General features: G+C 47.7%; 1 protein-coding gene and 1 long non-coding RNA gene across 2 annotated transcripts in view; one reads left to right on the forward strand and one right to left on the reverse strand.

The window, feature by feature from the left end:
* The window catches only part of SLC45A4 (solute carrier family 45 member 4), an 87,792-nt gene extending 74,835 nt beyond the window's left edge, over positions 1-12,957 (reverse strand). Inside the window, exon 1 of the mRNA XM_085323510.1 lies at positions 12,833-12,957. The gene's annotated coding sequence lies outside the window, so the exon portion shown is untranslated. The remainder of the gene's footprint in view (positions 1-12,832) is intronic.
* Positions 1-13,696, forward strand: part of LOC146602097 (uncharacterized) — a 63,001-nt gene that overhangs the window by 20,214 nt on the left and 29,091 nt on the right. The window contains exon 2 of the long non-coding RNA XR_014898067.1: positions 6,211-6,342. This is a non-coding gene — a long non-coding RNA (uncharacterized LOC146602097). The remainder of the gene's footprint in view (positions 1-6,210; positions 6,343-13,696) is intronic.

Below are 13,696 nucleotides of genomic sequence, written 5' to 3' on the forward strand. Positions count from 1 at the left end.
AGCAGTCAGGGCACCAGGAAAAAAAAAAAAAAAAAAAAAAAAAAAAAAAAAAAAAAAGCTTCTTAGCAACAGCTTCACAGCATCTGTTGTTTTTAACTCCATTCATAAAAGCGGTTAGCTGCACTGTACCGAGGCAGGCCTGTACGCTTAGCATACTCATTTCTGCCCCAAGCAGAAAGCTCTTGACTTGTTTTGAGCTCTCCTGCAGATTTTGTACCCTCACAGCCCTAATCTAGCAATAAAGAAAATGGCTTTAAGCCACTTCAGACTCTAGCCCTGCCGTTAGTATTGCCCAGTTACAGTGACCAAAGGGCTACAGAGGGCACTGCAATGAGGAGAACAAGGTGAGACAGATTACAGCTGCTCCTCCCTTCTTTGAGGGCTTTTCTTCTGTTTTCTCAGGTAGCAGCGGCCACGATTTTTGGGAGCCGATGCCGTGGCAGCGTGCCTTGGACAGTTCTGCAGCACACTGACTCTCCCGTTGCTGGAGTCCAGGCCTTGCATCAGGCAGCGTTAACAGGAGGGCTGCAGTGCCTGCGGTTTAGCAATAATTCACAGCTAAACAAAAATTAGATACTTAATCTCCTACAGCCTGGAACGGCAGGTCCATGTGCGTAGCTACCTGTATTTGCATGGCCACGGGCAGGAATTCATGTGAAAATTGTTTGGGTAATAGCAGTTAGTGCTGCAATAGTTTTTGTTATTTTTCTAAAATGGCCTGGGGAAATTAAAACTTTTTTTTTGTTATTTTTTTATTAAAAAACAACACATTTTACTTTTAAAAACAAAAAGTTTTTAAAAGGTAGAAAGTGCTGAGAAGAGGCAGTCGTTAATGACAGGTCACTATATTTTATCCAAACAGAGAAATTTCCTATAAAGTAGTCTCTAAAAAAAAAAAAAAAAAAAAAAAAAAGTGGGTTTCTACTACAAAACTCAATGATATAAGGAAAGAAATGGAGGAAGATTGTTGACTTGTGACCACCAAAAGAAATTGGTATCATCTATACCTGGGAGACGGGAGATGCTGGGATGGTTCAGAAAAGGCTGTGAGGGAGCAGCCTTTGGAAACAAGGGCTCCAGCGTGTTTGCCTTGTAGGAGAGAAGATTTAGAGCAATTTGATCATTCCTCAGAAATACCTGCAGCAGCGGCAGGTGCCAGATATTGCAGGCTCACCAGTYGAGTAGATAAAGCGCACTAAGAGTCATTTGCTAGAAAGAGAAACGAGAAGTTCCCACTGGAAATAAGGATCAAAGGTTAATTAACTACAGGAACATCCTGCTGAGGAGACCATCCTGTGAATTCCTGTATGACAGCTTCGGGGCATGTCTTAGTGTGGAGATACTTGTTTCTTTGCTGATTACAGAAGGATCTCAGGGTTCCTTAGGTACCCGAACTGCAGGATGGTGCCCTAGTGCTGTGTTTCGCAGCCTCTTTTAATGAAAGAACCACCTCAACTCTCTGGGAGAAAGCAAAACAAAAACAATTTTTGTAATTTCACCACTCTGTTTTTTTTATTTACAGCCAAATACAAATTAGGCTAAACTTCAAGGGTCTATTTAAAACTTTTATTTCCTCCAATCTGATCTGTTTCCTTGCTTGGATGCGTGTTCTTTTTTTAAAAAAATAAGTTCTGCAGTTGTTTCACAGGCTACCTGATCATATACTCATCAGTCCTGCTACAGCAGGACTCTGATATGAACACAGGTTACTCCTCCTGTGAAAAAAAAAAAATCACAATACAAAAATTTGGAGCATGTCTCCTGTCCAAAGAACATGGCAGAAKATGTCAACACAGTCTTTGGCTAGTGAATTTGTGGCTCAGCATGTAGCTGGTGGCTGTGAAAAATCAGTGGATGGGCCCCATTTCTGAAGAACGGCCAACAAAGTCACTGTTTTGAGGCTCTAAGGGTGCAGACTTTTCCCACCGACTTGCAGCCAGTATGCATGCCAGCTTTGCTTGTCCCTTTGCTTTGGAGCATGGAGGCCCTGGAGCTGGAGTAAAGTGAGTCCTGTCCCTGGGCGGTTTAATCTCACYAGCCAGAAACCGATATAGATTTGCACTTCCTTATGCAACTGTTTGATAATCACGTTGCCATGGCAACATTTGAATCTTGCAATACGTGTAATTTCACACATTTACATCAAAAAAGAACTCCAGGACCCGTGACTGTGCATAACAGACCAAACTGATCGCTCTTCATAAGCCCCTTCCGTTTTAAAATGTACCTTTTTTCACTCGTTGGTGTTTTGGGGGTGACGACTATCGGGTAGTCTGACAGCCTGAAGGTCAAGTTGCTGAGGTGTTGTGTACACCCAGGCTTCCCCAGGGCTAGTGTCAGGGTAGTTACCCAGCTGGGCTGTTTCAGTAACCACTCCTGCTGTTGGAGCTGCAAGATGCTGAGATCTTTTGCAATAAAAGAAAAAAAGAAAGAACGTCAAATCCTGTGTGCATAATGCAGGGAGATGGACAGGGAAGGGGAGTGGAGCACAAGGCTCCACTCAGGGATCTGATGTCCACCTCTCTTCCCAGTTAGTGCAGTCCTGTCGTATCCTCTTCGCTGGCTCCTTGTCTCCTCCTCCATCCAGCCATCCAGCAGCAGGACTCTCTACCACCTTGTCCCAATCCCTTTGCCCCACTTGCCCCAGGCTATCTGCCCATCTGTCACTTGGGTGCCTTGTCCCATGTTCTGTCCTGCGCTTTCTCCTGATGGCTCCTTGTCYCACATAGACCCTCTCCTAATCCCATGGCCAGTTCTTGTCTTGGTTAAGGCCTCCTTCTCTGCCTCTGGCTGGAGGCAGGGGAAGATAGCAGGGACGTCAGAGAAGAGGCTACAGGCAGAGTATAACTTCAGCCTGCGGTAGCTGAGCACAGTGGTGGACGGCTGAGTCCCAGAGCACGTGCACTTAGCACTGCGGCTCGAGAGAATTTTGCATCTGGACTCTCACTCTGCTTCCCCTGAGCTGATTTAAACACATTTTTTTTCAGGAAGTCAAAACCTGGACAGTTCTGCCTTTGCGTGTTTTATTTATTTATTTATTTATTTATTTTTGCCTGTAGCAACAACAGCTGTGACATTGTTGCCACCGAGACACTGCTGCAGCTGGACTCTTCCTTGTTCAGAAGCAAAGAGGTGTTGGAGAGTCTTTAGCACTAACAGAATTCAGGCAAAACAAACATGTTTCTTCCCTTAGTCTCAGAAAATTCTGATGAAAGGAAATTWGTTCTGAGATAACTAACCAAAACTAAAAGATTTGATGGGGGGAACTAGAAAAGAAAAAAAATTGTGGCAAAATAGAAGGTTTTTTTTGGTTGTTTATACAATTGGAAAAGTTAAGTAAGCCTAATTATTGAGGTTATTGGTTTTAATGAGTCACCACCTTGTTGTTGTTATTCCTGGTTTCTGTTGCTGTATGACTAGAAACTGCAGCTGTGCTATGCAATGAATCCTTAATATTTCCAAGATTTAGACACAAGAAGACAGATGGATGCAGGCAAACAAGGAAACTCAGGGAAGGAAATTAATTTTTGTCAGTGTAGTGTGTGGCAACCTAAACATTATGAAGATTTCAGTGGGTAAAGATGTGTTCCCACCAGATCTGAAGAGCTATCATGGGGCTGTTTTATGGACATTTCTGAGGAACCATTCCAAGCATGGTATGGAAGTATAGTAGAAAGTACAAGGAGTTTGGCCATAGAGGTTGCCATCATAGGCTGGTTGTTGGTGGGAATTGCCAAGGTGAGAGAAGTCACAGGGGCCTGACTGAAGACTTCAGTTTGATATTATGGGAAAGGAAGAGCCAATGGAGGGATGCAGGGTGGGAAGCAAGACAAAAAGGACAAGTTAGGAAAACAGTCTCCGTTATAGCATCTTAGATGGGTAAGAGCTAAGTATAGTCAGGGCCCATGGAAGTAACAGCCAAGGAGGAGGCATGTGGGAGATTTCCCTGCATGTCTGCAGGCTGCAGAATCCACAAGGTTTTAACTGCAGCCCAAATGCAGGAACCAGGAAAGAGGTATAAGGTGGAACTGACATCCAGGAGCTGTGTCTGAGTAGCAGATAACACACTCTGTCATTCACCRTGTTTATTATAAGATTTAGGGAGAAGGCTTAGGAGAAAAGGGATATCATATTTGTTCAGGAACAAGGCATTAGATTGGCAAGACTAGTTTCCCGTTTCAGGGATGCGTGCAGGACTGTTGGTGGAGAGGAAACATACAGGACAYGACTGGAGGAGAAGCACCCCAAACTGGACCCATGGTGACTCTAGAGAAGGATACGAAAGATGGCTTCACCTGGAGGGGCAGGGAGGCAGCTGCAGGTGTTTAAGAGTTAGGTGGAAACACAGGAGGCTTATAGCAGGCTCATGGTATCAGTGAAAGATGGCAGGGAAAAATGGAGGATAGAAGGAGACTGAGCATGGGAGATGGGTCAGGCCAGGTTATAAGGAAGGAAGACCTAGCTTGTGCAAAAAAAATGTCTGCAACTCTCTCAGGAGGTGGAAAAGAAAGCTGAGAGTGAGAAGAAAAACAAATGTGGAGGGGGAAAGGCACACTTCCATCTTGTCAACTCAGATCTGGTTTAGAGTCCCATCATGGCCACGAGCTGGAGACAGTATTTTATTTTTAATCACACCACAGTTTGCTTTTTCAGYCTTCACTGGCAGAGCAATTAAATTCCTCTGCTGGAAGAGCAAGCAGTTCCTGATCCCCAAGGTCTGGGTACTTCGCAGCAGGTTAAGAGAGAGGATTTTTGTCCTACATTTTTCATTGAATGATTTGCTTTGAACTGACTTTTCATTGCTAAGAGCCAGAACGAGCCTGCAGGAGGACCTGGGATGCCTCTGGATGATGGTGTGTTTGCGTGTGCTAAATATGATCTGCTGTTCAGCCCAGGCCACACCACAAGGCTGCAGGGTGGAGGCAGGGACATGCTAACATGCAGCGTTTCATTGATTGGTTTCAATTGATCGGTTGTGTAAAAACAAGACAAGTGAAGTTTCTGATCTCAGGGATGTTGCAGGGGGTGTCAGATTTGCAGCAGCAAGTTGATCGTTTCCAGCTGATCCTGCACTTTCAGTTCTCTCTCTTTAGGATGTTAAAGTATTTTTTGAGATAGACAGTTGGCTTCAGAAATGAAAAGCAAGATTCTGCTGGAAGAACAGACTCGCACRGTTTTTCTCTTCCTCTCAAGTCTGCACAAAGGCGTGTACTAAATATGACACGAGAGCAAGCAGAGGAGGGGTACATGGGGCTGAGCTGCCCCATGAGCATGAAAGGCACCTCAAGCCGTTGCGTTTCCTCCAGCASAATTCAGCGTGGACTAGCCTTGGCCTCGGGTGACTTCCCTCTTGTCTATAGTCCTCCTGGAGGATCGAGGGGTAGAAAGGAGGAGAGGGCAAACTGCCATTATATACTGTCCTGGAGCTCTTTTTGGCTGATGAGGAACAAGCTCAGTGCCTGAATGACCTTGAAAGACACTGTGGCCCAACTTCCCGTTCGTGAGGCACCTCCCATCCAAGCGGGGATGTGGTGGCCTCCTCCCAAGCACCCCGCATGCTCCAGCAGCCCAGGGACACTGGGGACAGCAGCCCGGGGATGCTGGGACAGCTGCCAAAGCACTAGGCTCCACTCTGGGAACTGGGAGAGGGCATAAATGCAGGCCGTGGCTGCTGTCCGAAGTGAATGACCCTGACACGTCTGCCCAGACATTACACAAAGAGGCAACGTGGTCCCTGCTCCGTCGCTCGCTGGGCTTTGTGGCRAAGGCCCAAGCAGGCACGGCGCGACGTGTGGAGAACCACAGTGCTCGCGGCTCTTGCCCGCTTGCAGAAGAGGCCCCTGCTCTCCTCGGCACCCAGCATGGCTCGGCGAGACCAGCTGCGTAATAGACTTGGCAACGTAGATGCCAAGAGCGTCCTGCCTCTCTGACGTTGCTGCCAGTGCTGCTTGATAGCAGGCTGCTCTGCAGGCTAATGCACCTCGCCAGCGGGCAAGGAGCATTTCAGATACTTAGGATGCTTTGACCAAGACTGAATAATATATTAGCAGTCGTCAATGATTTTTTTCACTCCTGTCACCACTTAGCCCTTAGATCTCAGCATGCAAAGCCCCCCATGTGCAGCACTGCCACAGTGGTTTGCAGGGACAGCTAAAGCAWAGTTCAGCTGTGGGATTTTTTTCAGGCATTTATCACTGTTTTCTCTTTCAGCCCGTGCACATGCGAATTGTTATACCAAACTCCCTCTCCTCCCCACCAAGGCACGTTGAAGCTTTAGCAGCTCACGAGTGGCTGGCAGACCACAAATTCAGAAACACTCGTCTCGTCCTCTCCTCCTAACAGGTATTTGCTCCCATGTCCATAAACACAGGGATGAAGCACAGGAGCCCCCAGCTCAAGACGCGGTGATGATCCCAGYCAGGAGCTGCTCCCATGCTTAACAATAAGCTGTCCCAAATACCTTGCTGAAATAGATCTGAAAGAACAAGTACAGGAGACCTAGCAGGTCACTCAGTTTTTCCCCAGCATTGCACAGGGACAGAGGCTGATCCCCCTTTGCGTAACTGCAAAATTATTTCATCTTCTCTCCCTTGTAATACTGTATCCTGACACAGAGGTTTCCTTAGGCATTTGCCACTTCTGAGTGTAATTTAGTGCATCGTGTTATAAAGGACAATCTTCGTAATTTCTGCTCCTTTTTATTTTTATTTTTTTTTTGATTATTTGGAAAGACTTAAAGAGCAGAAATTTACTCATGACCAAAGCAGATTGAAGACTGAATATAGATAAGAAAACCAGCRAAATCAGGTTTTACATCCACCAGTCTTTTTCTGGAGGTTAGAATTAATGGGCTCTTCGGGGCAAATTTGATCAAAGAAGAACTAGAATATCAGCTTTCTAGTGAATGAGACAACACAGCGGAAATCTCCAGGAGATCCTCCTAAATCTCCTTTTTTTTCCCCCTGCTCTTCAAATCCGGCCAATGTATAGGGTAGAGAAGGGCAGACGAATAGGAGAGACAGAGCTGCCTTTGCTTCCCCCTCCCTTCATCTAGCAGAAATTAATRACCCAAAGAGATTTCAAACTCAGGTCAAAGAGAAACGTCTACCTGGAAGCAGAGCAGCTCCCCTCAAAACACCCCTCCAGCTCTCCCATGTGTGAAGGGAGAGACTCCAGCCATTGCATTGCCTTTAAATTAGGCACAAATAGCACACGCCTGTCAATCACTGCTAGTTGAGAAGTGCAATTAATGTACCTGGTGGAATGTCACATACRGTTTTTGCGGATGTTTGGGATCCTGAATTGGGGTCACTGCTAAGCCCATAGGAACAGACCATCCCCTTTAGCCCAGGAAGTCTTGTAGCCATGGCCTGACCTTGGTTTGTGCTCACAGGTCCCACAGGCAAAAAGAGGATTTGTGGGCAGGAAGCCAGGCTTGCATCTCAAGGGCAGGTCCTGTATGCTCTTCGGGTGCTGTTGGATGGCTGAGGCTGATAAATTGGGCTAAGGAAAGCCTTAAACGCTCCCTGCTTTCACYGTGACTTGAACTCCAGGTCGGTGTGAGAGCAGGGTATATGGGCCCAGCTGGGATGTGTACAGGACTTCACCTAAACCCAGGACTCCAAAGACCCTGTCAAATTTTCTTCCATGGCTCTTTATCCACTACTGAGAGTTTAACTATTTTAAGTATCTCAAACATGAGTAGCTAGTGCTACTTGAAGAAACTGAACCATGAAYGCTACTTCTGCAGTGCAGCCTGCTGCCTGCAAACTAGAAAGAATTAAAATGTCCTTCCCGGGAGGACTGGTTTCTGCCACGAGAAGGGGAAGGGCATATTCATAGACTGAGATGTATGTGCCAAACTGAAGATCTAAGACTTCCTCTGGAAAGGTGGGCTCTTGTGTGATTTGGGCAAAACTGACTATATGAATTTGAGTTTCTACCAGACCAATGAAACCTGCRTGGTTTTAGTATAGTCCCAAGGACAGACTGCTCAGATGTGGCACTCTGCAGCAGCTGCTTTAGGCCAAGAGAGAGACAGTATGTGATACCCAAGAGCCCTTTCACCTCCTCCTCCAAAATAAAAAAAAAATCTTATGATAAAAAAAAAAAAGTTGACATGAGATGGTAAATGCCGCTGTGCGGTGTTCAAGGAAAACCTGTTTGTGTGGGCTGTGCTGGAAAAATTGCTCAAGAATGGTGCATTCGCATAAAATGTGATCTGGCTGCTGTTCAGGTCAGTGTTTTCTTGTCCAAGCTTCTGGCTATGTGGTTGCCTCAGTTTATGCGTACTGCTGCTGCTGGGAACGTGCTGGTTTTGCGTGTGATATAATTCCCCTTGCTCTGGGGCGTCAGAAATCTTTGCCTTCACATATTTATGGTCTCTAGTGGATCTGGATACTTCTCAGGGCAGACTGCACTAGCACACAAGCTTGTAAGCACAGCTATGGAGGAGAGTGACTTTGCAGTGCGAGCGTCCAGCCACGTAGAAAGCCATGGAGTGACAGTCTCATGTGACATGTCTTTTTGAGGAACGTCAAGTGCCTGCTGCTTGATTTTAAAGTGGTATTTGTTGGACAGGCAGGAGGCCTGGGTACAGCTCTCAGCTCAGTGCAGGCTTCCTGTGAAATTCTGAACTTATCTGGAAACTGTTATGACTCCATTTTTCTCCCATAGTAGGATAGTAATTCCCTCCTGTCCTTTGACTGGTTTGGCTATTTAGACTGAGTTACTTAGGGCATTAGTCCAGGGAAGCAGCCYAGCCCAGATCAGTTTGTGTGGAGGTGCTTGGTCACTTTTAGCACTCTGAATAAATCACAACAAAAAGGTGGGAGGTTGTCAGGGCTAAAATGCTACAAACCCCTTTAATAACAGCTTTTACATTGGTTTCTTAGCCCTGCCTAGCCAAGGAGTGACTATGCTTCAGAGGTGGATGAAGCAGTTCCTGGAGGTCCAGGTCATTAATCGGTGTGGTGCGCTCAAGGAAAGAAATGGCAGGAATGCCCAGTTGCTAGCGAGTGCCTCCGACCAAGCCGTATTTGACAAATTATCGATGAACACAATGCTGCAGAGTGACAGCCCTTCCTCCACCTTCTTTTCCACCCCAGATCACAGAATCAGTAAGGTTGGAAGGGACCTCTGGAGACCATCTAGTCCAACCCCCCTGCTCAAGCAGGGTCACCTACAGCATGTTAGACAGAGTTGCATCCAGGTGAGCCTTGAAGATCTCCAGAGAAGGAGACTCCACAACCTCTCTGGGCAACCTGTTCCAGTGCTCTGTCACTCTCACAGCGAAGACATTCCTCCTCATACTCAGGTGGAACTTCCTGTGGTTCAGTTTTTGCCTGTTGCCTCTTGTCCTGTCGCATAGGACAACTGAAAAGAGTTCAGATCTCTCTGATCATTTTTGTAGCCCTACGCTGGACTCTCTCCAGCAGCTCCATGTCTCTCTTGTACTGGGGAGCCCAGAACTGGACAGAGTACTTGAGATGAGGCCTCACCAGGGCTGAGTAGAGGGGCAGGATCACCTCCCTCGACCTGCTGGCAACACTCTGCCTAAGGCACCCCAGGAGACCATTGGCTTTCGTGGCCCCAAGGGCACATTGCTGGCTCATGGTCAACTTGTCMTCCACCAGCACTCCCAGGTCCTTCTCGGCAGAGCTGCTCTCCACAAGGTCACCCCCCAGCTTGTACTGGTGCCTAGGGTTATTTCTTCCTAGGTGCAGGACTCTGCACTTGCCCTTGTTGAACCTCAGGAGGTTCCTCTCTGCCCAGCTCTCCAGCCTGTCCAGGTCTCTCTGAATGGCAGCACAGCCCTCAGGTGTGTCAGCCACTCCTCCCAGCTTGGTATCATCAGCAAACTTGCTGAGGAGGCRCTCTGTCCCCTCATCCAGGTCATGATGAAGTAAAAGTCAGCTGGAAGTTCTCTTGCAAGCTGCAGAGCTGCAAGTTTTCCCCCATGAGCAGTCCTTGCTCTCTCTCTGCCAGACCTCCAGGCTATCGGACAACAATGTTGTTCTACAAACTGTTCCTGTAATTGTAAAGATTAGAAACACCAGAACTGCTGCTACCAAAGCCTGTGGCATTCAACGCCCCTGTGGTTTCACAGTGTTAGCTTTAATATGGTTGCTCACTACAGAGGACCCTTTGTCCTCAACAGTATTAAAAAAAAATACAGACCATAAATTGAGTGGAGAAAATCCAATGAAAGAAAATGAAGTAGCAATCTAGCGGCAGAGGTCTACTTCTTCAGTGGAAGTGCTCTTGGACTGTTGAATATGTTGGTTATAGTCAGTCATGAAGCAGCCATTGGGAATTTAGAGCAGAATAGAGTTACAAGAAGCCCTTGCACTTCTGCATTTAAAAGTAAGTCTTCAGTGTGATTGATCTTTTCCTTCCAGAAGGGGAGCTAAAGCAGAGTTTGCAATGTCAAGTTGAATAGAGAAGTAGGGAATGAGCAAAGATTGCTTTTCTTGCAAGCATGTAAAAAATTACCCATTTGTGGCTTTCCGCACTCATTTGCAAAGACAGAGACTGTTGAGTTAGTGAGAAGACCAGTTCCCTGAAGTCACATGCCCGAGTGTGCACTTGCTTGCGTACCCTCACCCCCTCCACATCCAGAAACAGGAACATGGTCCTGCACACCCAAATGCTGTCTTTTCCTTTCAATCTCTGATCCTCTTCTCTCCTGGATTCACTGCTATTCACCCTCATTTCCAGTCTCCAGTCTTTCCAAATCAGCACTGCCAGCTCACCCTCCTTGGCATTTTTACTATGCCCCCCAGCCGGGCTGGGTGTCAGCTCGAAGCTCCCATCGCTGCTGCCAGAGCCCATTTCCCACATGGCGAGCTCACTCTCTGACCTTGTCTCCTTGCCTATCTCCAGCTGGCTCAGCCTGTGGTGCCAGCACCAGTTTCATGTTCCCCTTGGTTCCTTTTTGTCAGGTTCCTTTTTGGGTCATTTCACTAGAGTTTGGTCAGCAAGTCCTCTTCTCCCCAGAGATCAGACCCCAAAACACATTGTGGAGACCTCATTTCTCCAATGTTTTTGTGTTTATCCCAAGCAACAAGAGTGGGGAACAGAGGTGTGTGCCAGAAAAAATGGGGAGGAGGGGAGGCAGGGACCCCGTGGCTGTCCCAGCCCTGGAGCATGCAATGACTTTTTAGGGGTGCTCCCTCCATACCCACAGGCTCCGTCCGCACCAAGCTTTTGATGCCAACTCTTTAGAAACAGGGACCAGTCGGAGCTATGAGATGCCCAAGACTCTGTAAAGCACCAAAACAGCAAAACCAGCCCTTGCATTAAAACCATTTGGGGCTGCTTCTTTCGAAACCATGGCCCCGCATGATGCCTGGCACCACAGCTACAGTATCATCATTCCACTGGCTTGGCTGTCCAGACACAGGATCTGGCAGTGAGCAGGTCCCATCTCCATCCCATCCATTCCTCCTCCCCTGAGCACAGATACACACACACACACACACAGAAAACACGAGTGTGAAAAAAACTTCCCTGCGATGGCACGTTTTGCTTGCACAAAAAGCATTTCCAGATAGGCCTGGTGTTCAAACAACAGTCAACACAGCTGGTCCAACATTGTGGCATCTGGGCTTTGCAAAACAGGCTCTGTCTTGGAAAATCTTTGTTATGAAGATAGAGCCCTTTAAGAAGAGGTGTCTCCTCTCCTATTTCATAAGCTAAATGGCTCCGATCAGTGTTCCCTTGCCTTAAGCTTTTTATATAATTTAAGAACACACAGGCTGGCCTGGTAATTCTGCACCTTAACCAGCCTCCCGGGCTGCCTCTTCTAACTGCCAGCAAAATYCCTCACTCCAAATTAACCTGACCAAAACTGAACTGCAGCAGACTCCATGCAATTGCTCTTCCCACTGCAAACAGTAGGATTTGAAAGCGGACATTTCCTGCAGTGGCCAGATCTGCAGGRTTCATTATTCTTAAACTGGGGTGTTGCTGCAGTATCTTTAATCTCAGTTACCTTCCTTAGCAGCACCCAGCAGATGCAGCCACCCCACAACGTGCCCTCTTTCTGCTCTCCCCTGAGCCAGGTGCTCCTGAGAGAGCCAGCAGAGCAGGGGTGTTTTTTCGGCAGCCGTTCAGCAAGAGCTGCATCCTCCCTTGGAGAGAAGCAAGGATCCTCYGCCTGCACTGGCAGGCACCGAGCACTCACGCGGGTGGCAGCACGGATCCCTTTGAGCAGGTTAGCTATGATTTATTTTTCTAAGATCTGCAGAGCCTGGCTGGTGGATCTAAGCTGCTCTCCACGATGCTGAAACGGAGGTGCCCGCGTGAYGCTGAGGCACTCAGACCCCGGCTTGCCAGCCGACATGTCAAAGCAACGTTGCAGTTAGCAAATACATTGACAAACAAACCAGCAAAGCAGCCAGCCCACATGTTGGTGCAAACWGCTCTTTCTGCTGCGCAGAGTATCGCTGCTGTACGGGCAGGCAGCTAAAGATCTGACACTGCTCTTGGCTTCACGCAGCCCCATCGGACTCACTTCGCTGTTGCTAGCTAGTGCTTTCTAGCGCTGTTTAAAATAGAATCAGGAATGTTCCCTGCCGATTTCCCCAGCAGCGCTTGCTGAGCTGTGCCAGGCACTGCGGCTCCCATTCCTGCGACCTGCCTCGATACGGCACGTTGAAAACGTTTTCTTGCTTTCTCCCTGCAGGCATTCATTTTTGGGGGGTGGAGGGGTGAGCCAGCCCTGCCAGCGTTTCTCTCCCAGCTAACAGCAACTCCCGACCTGAGCGAATTCTGCCATGGCCGAAAGCAGAGGATGTTTGCAGTGCAGGGAGCTGATGTGCTGACTTACCCTTCATCTCTCGCAAGAACGCCAGGTGAGGAAGCCAGTCTCGCGCTCAGGGATTGAAGCCCAAGGAACCCGGCAGCAGCCACTGCGGAGCTTGCTCAGAAGTTCTCTCCCTCTGTCACTGTGTGTGCAGCTTGCCAGGTATAGCCTCGATGAGAACACCCCGTGCTTTTCCCAAGATGAATGAGATCAGCACATATTCAGGCAAGAAAAAAAAAAGAAAAAAAAAAGCCACCCTCTCCTAATGTATGTAATGGTTTATGACCCAGAGGTAAAGTGTTAGACTGCAAGTTCCTCTACTTTACAACTGAGAATTTTCTAGGGCAGATTTCATAGGGGGAGGAAGGTTCCCTGCTCAATTTGTTTTTTTTTTTAAGATGCATATTAAAAAGCAAGCAAATGGTATATCCACAGGGGAGGCAGGAAGCTTGTCCTYAGCAGCTTGCAGATGGAGGACAGGCAAAGGGTACCACTGCAAGCAGCAGAGATGCCTTAACACCGCGCATGCTGATGCTTTTGAGTCAAGCCAGTGTCTTGCTGCTACAGATACCACCTGGCTTGAGCAGAGGGATCCTGAGTCCACTAGTCCTGGCTTTTCTGTGCAAGGTTGTTCAGATTAAGCTCTCTTCTGGCTGGCTGCTTCATGAGTGCCTGGCTCTGCAGGGCACCTTTCTGCTGCCAGGTGCTTTGTGTTGAGCATTTCTCCAGCCTCAGCACCTGCCTTTCCCATCCTGGGGCGCTGAGGCCCTCGGGTGAAAGGGAGGCAGGGAAAGGGCATGAGCTGGTCTAGGCACTTGGACTTTGACCTCTGAAACCTTTTGGTGGCAGGAAGTCAAACAGTGTCACATGTCTGGTCTCTCTGTTCTT

The sequence above is a fragment of the Rhea americana genome, unplaced genomic scaffold (assembly GCF_003343005.1).
Source record: "Rhea americana isolate MKP2758 unplaced genomic scaffold, rheAme1 scaffold_0, whole genome shotgun sequence".
In the NCBI taxonomy this organism is placed as follows: domain Eukaryota; kingdom Metazoa; phylum Chordata; class Aves; order Rheiformes; family Rheidae; genus Rhea; species Rhea americana.